Here is a 7222-nt window from a genome sequence, read left to right as displayed (position 1 = left end):
TTCTCCTCGCGCTGCTCCTTGCTGTCCCCGCTCGCGGCCATCTCCAACGCCTCCTCCCACGCCTACGCCTTCGCGGGCCGTCAGCCGGTGCCCGACCAGGATCCCACCTTCTTCGACGATGTCGTCGACGCCATCGTCGACAAGTACGGCTGGGACCCCGACGCCGAGGTCCGGGTTTGGCCGCTCGACGCCGAGGGTGCGCTCGTCGATGCCGTGCAGTGCTATGAGTTCCCCGCCCACGTGGGGCCCCGCGGTCGCGCTGGCGCAGGCCCGACGGGGTCGACTTCATGAGCAGCGATGGCAACCTGGCATTCGGCTCCGATGTTAGGGTCCATGACATGGTAGGGCCGTTCGAGCTGGTGGTCTGGGATGGCGCTGGCAGGGGCCGCGCAGAGCTCCAGTTGCCGTCGGTGAGTGCTGTTTGACTTTTATCTTTGTTGCTTCAGTTTTTTTGCTTCTGCTTGCTTGCTTGCTATGCTCTTGAAGTTGTGTGGCCTGTAAGATGAAGCAGTTACTACAATTGGTGAATGGTCTAGCTGCTACTTATCCCTTTTCTGTTTCTGACTTTGAATTGATTGCGTTTGTTGTAGTGTCTGCACCACCGCCCGTTGATTAGAATGCATGTTCCGGCAGTCCACGCATCGATCACTGGCAAATTAAAAAGGCATGAACACACTAAACAGAAATTCTGTGTAGATGATTCTTGTATATGGCAGTGGCACACGCGCTGGTTGATGAAGCCGCCGGGCCGGAAGGCCCTCTCATTGCCATGCTAATGAGTATCACGACGAACATGGCCCCCACCTTAATGCCTCCCTGTCGGTGGTGAGGTCTGGCCGGATCTGTACAACCCGCAATATTAGTAAAGAAAAAGAATAGCTTGATTGTTCTATGACTCTCTCGTGGATAGGTAATTTGCATCAGAGGTCTATAGGATCTCCGCCATTAGTTTCCCATTAGAAAATTGAGTTACTAAATTAAGGAAGATGTCCAAAGAGAGGTAATCGATGGAATGATATGCATCAGAAGATCCTCATCACTGAAGTAGTACTCCACCAGTCCACCTACAGTTTTGGAACATATAAACACGGCATCAAAGTGCTACCTGGCACCAAATAAAGAGTTTAGGTCAGGGTGTTATACTGCAGCTAAGCAGTATAGTCTGAATTTCTAAGTTTGAGGAGGATTTCAGTGTTTCTAAAGAAAGGGACAAGGATCAGGGCTATAGGATTGTTGAAGGACTCAGAGACATGTACCATGAATCGGGTATAGTATGCTTTCTTCCAGTCTTTTCCTTATATTGACTAAACCTTAGTAAATAACTATTTTCAGTTTTCTCATGTAACCTGAACTGCTGCTGGTTTAAATTTCAGTTCCACAAGCTACGTCACACATGGTCTGCCACCGTGTCGTCCTACCTGCTTCAGGGCCCTCTACTTCTTCCCCCAAGATTGCCATTATGATTAACAAATCTGACGAGAGCAATTTAATTGGTGACACATCATATTTATTCTGCAACTGCATGTGAATTCTCATCTTGCGCCTACCTCTTTTGCTTACCAGGTTGCAAAATTTCATTAACTTATTTGTCGAAGTATCCTGCAAAATCATTTCTCTTATGGGAATTAGCCTATTGTATTGATCTAACAAGGTCCACTTCAACCTACGTAACAATTATGTAGTGAAGATGGAGAGCTTTAGGCAAAAAAAGAAAGAAAAATAACTAGCACGTGATCTATGGAGAATAATTTTGACAGCAACTCCAACTATAAGATTGCTGAAGTTATTTCTATGAAAGTTTGTAAGTTTTCTTGATATCTATGTACACTGACATATATCACAATTAACACTACTAGGGAAAAGGCTAGCAGCAGCGCGAGTTTTAGGTGTATCAGCAGCGCGGGGACCGGCGCTACTAATAAGGCGCTACAACTAATAGTTAGCAGTAGCGTGGGAGAAACCCGCGCTACTACTAACTTTGTTAGTAGTAGCGTGTGCCACCCACGCTACTGCTATTACAGACTCACGCTACTACTAATGAAGTAGTAGTAGCGTGCCTACAATACCAGCGTTACTAGTATCCTAAATACTAGTAGCGCACAGTTTTTTCCCACGCTACTACTAACCTATTAGGAATTAAAAAAAATAAAATCAACCAATTCCATTCCATCACACAATTCCTCATTGTAGCGGCAACTCATGTATAATTCAAATCACATAGTGTTGTACGTAGCAACTTGGTAAGCAACTACCTAAGTAAGCTCTACTGCTATTAACTTGGTAAGAAACTACCTAAGTAAGCTCTACTGCTATTACACATCGGGCAGCCTCAATGAGCCGCACCTGACCGACGGCAGCCGCCGTCGTGACTTGCGACACCATAACGTCCCTCTCCCTGGCCCTCAGCTCCAGCTAGCCTCGATCGATGTCGTCCTCGTGCCTGCCTTGCCACTAGAGGGCTGCTTCACCTCTGCTTGCCTAGGTACCATACTTCTCCTTAGCGCTCCCGGGCCCAGGTCCCCTGCTTCTCCTTCGTCTCCAGCAGCAGCGACCCGGAGGCGGATCCAGCAGCACGCCTAGGTCACAGATCCCAGGTCCTCAGTGCTCCAGTAGCAGCGATCTAGGGCCTTCTTCTCCTACTCGTTCTTCTCCTGAGCATGCTCCTACTTCTCCTACAACAAAAGCAACATCAGGTCAATGACAACAGCAGCAGGTCAATAACAACAGCAGCAACTCCTGGGAATGCTTCAATTTAAGTCCATTTCTTTGATCAACAACTTATGCTAAGGACGACGTGCTATCGAACTTTGGAAAGTACAGTATGAATATGACAACAGCAGCAACCGTTTTACAACAAAGACTAAACTACTAAAATTACAGCAAATGCAAGTTAACTGAACATTTTGATCTACTGCAAGTTCATTGATCTCCATTACCTACTGGAGTACTCCATTTTAAGCTACTGAAGCTACTCTAACTATCCTATTTTACTCTAACGGAAACTAAACTAAGCAAGCACTACTGCTTGCAAGTCCTACACTAAACTAAACAATCATGATTTCTAGCAACAACAATCATCATCTTCAAGTCCTAACTTAACAGCAGCAAAGAGAAGAAGAGAAGAAGAGAAAAGAGGAGAAGATAAGAAAAGAGATGAGAAGTTTCTGTTAAGGAAAAATAATTACTCCTCTCTTCAAATGAATCAAATGAGTAGCTCTATACTGCATGTTTAATTAAAGTAACTGAAAATGTTTCTGTTAACTTAAATTAACAGAAAAAGGTTTTATTTGAAGTAACTGAAAAAGGTTTCAGTTAAATTGACTGAAAAAGGTTTCAGTTAACTGAAGAGAGGTTCCATTTAATCCATTTACAGTACTCATAATGCTTGTGCTGCAGTAAAACTACTCCTAATGCTACAACAGTTAACAACAACTGAAATTACTGTAATGTTCAAATATTACATTACATACTCCACTGAATATTACTGAAACTTAATAGAGGTCGGAAAATATGCTTCGTTTCAGATAAATTTTGACAAATCCAGTGTGACAACTTCATTTCAGTCAAATTTTGTCTAATCCATTATTACGGGCTAGCAGCAGTAGCTTAGTTACAGAATTGGGAGTAGAAGTTGTTATATGCTAGTAGTAGTAGCTACAAATTTACAACTTCATTTCAGACAAATTTATAACTTCATTTCAGAATTAGGAGTACAACTTGATTTCACTAAATCCAGTGTTACAGGTTAGCAGTAGTAGCAAGGGAACTGTAAGATTAACAAAGCTACAGAAAATCAACAAGCTATTTCAAAGGATGATTCATGACTAACAAAGGTTGGCCTTGGCGAAGCTGCACATTCATGACTAAGCTACAGAAGTTGGAGTAACAGAAGCTACAGAAGCTTCACAAGAAGATTAACAAAGACGTGCAAGATTAACAAATCAACTACGGTGTTGGATGGATGGATGGACGACAAGGACATTACCATGAGGATGACGATGCCGTGGCGCCGTGGCGGGGCAGGGCCCGCGCTACCAAGGTGGGGGCACCATTAGGACGACAGCGCCGCTCCGCTGGTCTGGCGCTCTGCTACTCCAGCGTCGCTCTAGATCTGCCGCTTGGGCCACACTCCAGGTCCGCTGCTCCACATCCAATGCCTCCATCGCTCACATACAGCATGGGCGCAAGCCTCCGTCGCATAGAAGCTCATCACCGGTGCAAAAAAAAACTCAATCTTTTCACCTAAGTTCGTTGATGGACACCTTCAGACAGATGTGGGAATTAATCCCTGCAGCATTAATCAAGGATACAACAAAAAATTGTCAAGGGGAAATCTCGGTGCAGTAGCGCGACAAAAGCTGAACTTGAGTAAAGTAAACCTGGTTGTGTAATCACTTATTAGATTGACCGAACTTATTCTTTGCACAAATGAGAAATCTGAAGCCCTTCTTGTACTTTTGCCGGTGCTACTAGTACAACCTAAGCACTAACAACCAATGAGCAAGAAATATAATGCAGGAAGAAAAGAATACATCCATCTGAAGCCCTTCACATGAACGAGATCCTCTTACACGTGCAGAATATCAACATTGGCCAACTAAAATCAGTCAAAAACATGGATTTCACATGCAGGTTAGCAGTAAATCACGCATCTACGCAGGTCAACTAGGATAAGCAGGTGAACAAAATCTTCATCTAACGAGGAAACTCTGATGAAAGATACCATCTCTTGCTCTGTATCTTCTGTAGACATTCTTACACTGAATTTATGAACACATTCTTCTACTATCCACTACTTACTAGTCACAGGGATTGAATGCTAAAATCAAGGTACTACAACAATCTAGTCTAGATAAACAACACAGGGCGCAGGGGAAGTCCTCTTCGTAACAAAATCTCACGGAAACCGCCTCATTAGTTGGAATTAGGATGCCATGGCAAGACGAACTGAAAAAGGAAAAAAGGCGGCCGCACTGACCTTGATGAACTCGGCGGGGACGCCGCGGACGCGCTCGACGAGCAGGCCGGCGCCCTCAAGCTCGCGCACTAGGCGCACCATGCTGTCCTTCCCCGCTTGCACACGGCCTGCCAAATCGAATCCAAGGGGGTCAGGGGCTGCCTATGGTGAAGAGAAAGAGAGGATAATGGGGAACCTCACCTCCATGGTGTCGGTCCGCACTAGCAGCAGAAGGAGGAGGGTTGGAGGAGCAAGTAGTAGGAGCACCGGCGGGCCGTTTGCATCGGCGGCGGGCAAGAGGGAGCCCTCCCCGCGCCGCGCCGCACCCGGAGAAGGGGGCCCCTAGCTAGGGTTTGGGGCCGGCACAAGGGCATGGCGAGGAGGAGGATCCGCACGTGAGGTGGGGGCGCCGGTGGTAGTGTTGGGGGAGAGGAGGTCGTCGGCGTCGGTGGTGGCGGCGGGGTTGGTTGGGGGAAACATGGGGAGTGGAGGACGAGGAGAGGCGTCGTGGGAGAGAAAGGCAGAGCAAGGGTGAGAGGCTGAGGTGGGGCGGCAAGGAGATAACTTAACAGTAGCGTTGGGTTTATACCCCCACGCTAATCCAATGCTACTACTATGGTGGGTGCACGATTGAGACCATTTAGTAATAGCGTGGGATTTATAACCCGCGCTGCTACTATCAACTTAGTTGTAGCGTGGGTTTATAACCCGCGCTACTACTATGGCTGGTCCGGAGGGGCACGGTGAAAATCACTTAGTAGTAGTGAGGGTTATAAAACCGCTCTACTACTATCAACTTATTAGTAGCGCGGTTCCTTTAAGCTCGCTACTGCTAGTTAGGAGTAGCGCCCGTTTTTAAACCGCACTGCTGCTAAGATTCTGTGTATAACGTTTTCCCTAGTAGTGTAATGTTGGTAGATGCAATGGAGTACACTTGATGCAATCAATTCTGGTGTGTGTGTGTGTGTGATGCAATGACGTATGAATAACAACAGAAAAATATGCCTGAGGAGTATGGGTATGTAGTAACATTTCTCTGTTATTTTCGAAACAACTTGGAATATCTTATTGGTAGTTTATATACAAAGTCATTTTGATAATTATCATGCTGCAAACCTACATAGTTTTCTATATTAATCATGTCATGTTAAAATATAAAAGTTATAGCTTCAATAAATTGATAAAATACAGATTTGGGCTTTACATATTTATTGAATATATATTTACATATGAATACATCGTTACGGTCAGACTCTAGCGAGCAGCAGTGGTTGTTATACCCCACCAGGTAACTTGCTTATAGGCCGTATTGCAAGCAATGTACTCATGTTTTACTGAACATGTAGGTAACATGAAATTTTGATCTTCTCCCATCACTGAAAGTTGTGTTTTAAACTTGCAAAAGCATTGCTAAGCCTATTCAATCATTTCTATTTTACCCTAGATTTCACTCCATACCATAATTGAGATACAAATGGGCATTACTGATGTCGAGGAGAAGAGTTATAAGCTCTTGGATTGAGAATCTGAGATTTATATAGGTTCAGTAGAACAAAAAGTTTCGGATTCACTACTCCAGATACAACGGGAGACCTCTAATGTCATAGTTGGCACGGACATTTAGCAATAAATTTGTGCCTGCCTGGACATTATTACTATTAAACTATGAATAATGATTTTTGCAACTGTAGGAGAATTTCTTTGCCGCATCACAAGAAAAACAATTTGAAACAGAAAAGTGTACTGAACCTTCTAATTATTGTATGAACTTGCTTCGCTTAATTTAAGAAGTACACATACTGCTAGTATTTGCATCACACCGGGCAGCCTATTATCGAGAGATCTGACTTCATCAGGATTGCGGGTTCGTGACTTAATCCTGATTGGGTATGCTGGCTGCCCGTACAGGATTAACGCGCCCTATATGCGGTGACCCGCGGCTACTCCTCCCAGCCCCGGATATGCTCTTCCGCCACCTGCGACCCGCAGCTCCAATGATCCATGACAAGGGATGACGACCAACTCGGCTGCCCCTCCCTCGCGCGCTCCATCTGAGGCTGCAGCAGCCTTCGCACGAGGCCACTACGGTGCCACCTATGCTGTCCTGAAGTTCCCTCAGATTCGACAGTTTCAGTTTCATCAGTTTCGTCAGATTTAGTTTCATCAGATTCAGAAAATTCAGTTCATCAGTTTCATCAAAGTTTCAGTTGTCAGTTAATTTGTCAGGCACGTTGGCACTCGCGCACGTCGTCCGCTTCCTCACAT

General features: G+C 45.2%; 1 long non-coding RNA gene across 1 annotated transcript; it reads left to right on the top strand.

The window, feature by feature from the left end:
- Positions 1-1383: 1383 nt before the first annotated feature.
- LOC123152599 (uncharacterized) lies at positions 1384-1714 on the top strand. Its single transcript, XR_006476261.1, has 2 exons — positions 1384-1563; positions 1683-1714. It is a non-coding gene; the product is annotated as an uncharacterized lncRNA (long non-coding RNA).
- Positions 1715-7222: the final 5508 nt, after the last annotated feature.

The sequence above is a fragment of the Triticum aestivum genome, chromosome 7A, assembly GCF_018294505.1.
Source record: "Triticum aestivum cultivar Chinese Spring chromosome 7A, IWGSC CS RefSeq v2.1, whole genome shotgun sequence".
Classification (NCBI taxonomy): Eukaryota; Viridiplantae; Streptophyta; class Magnoliopsida; order Poales; family Poaceae; genus Triticum; species Triticum aestivum.
The sequence above is the reverse complement of the archived record's forward strand: the minus strand, read 5'-3'. Positions and strand labels throughout refer to the sequence as shown.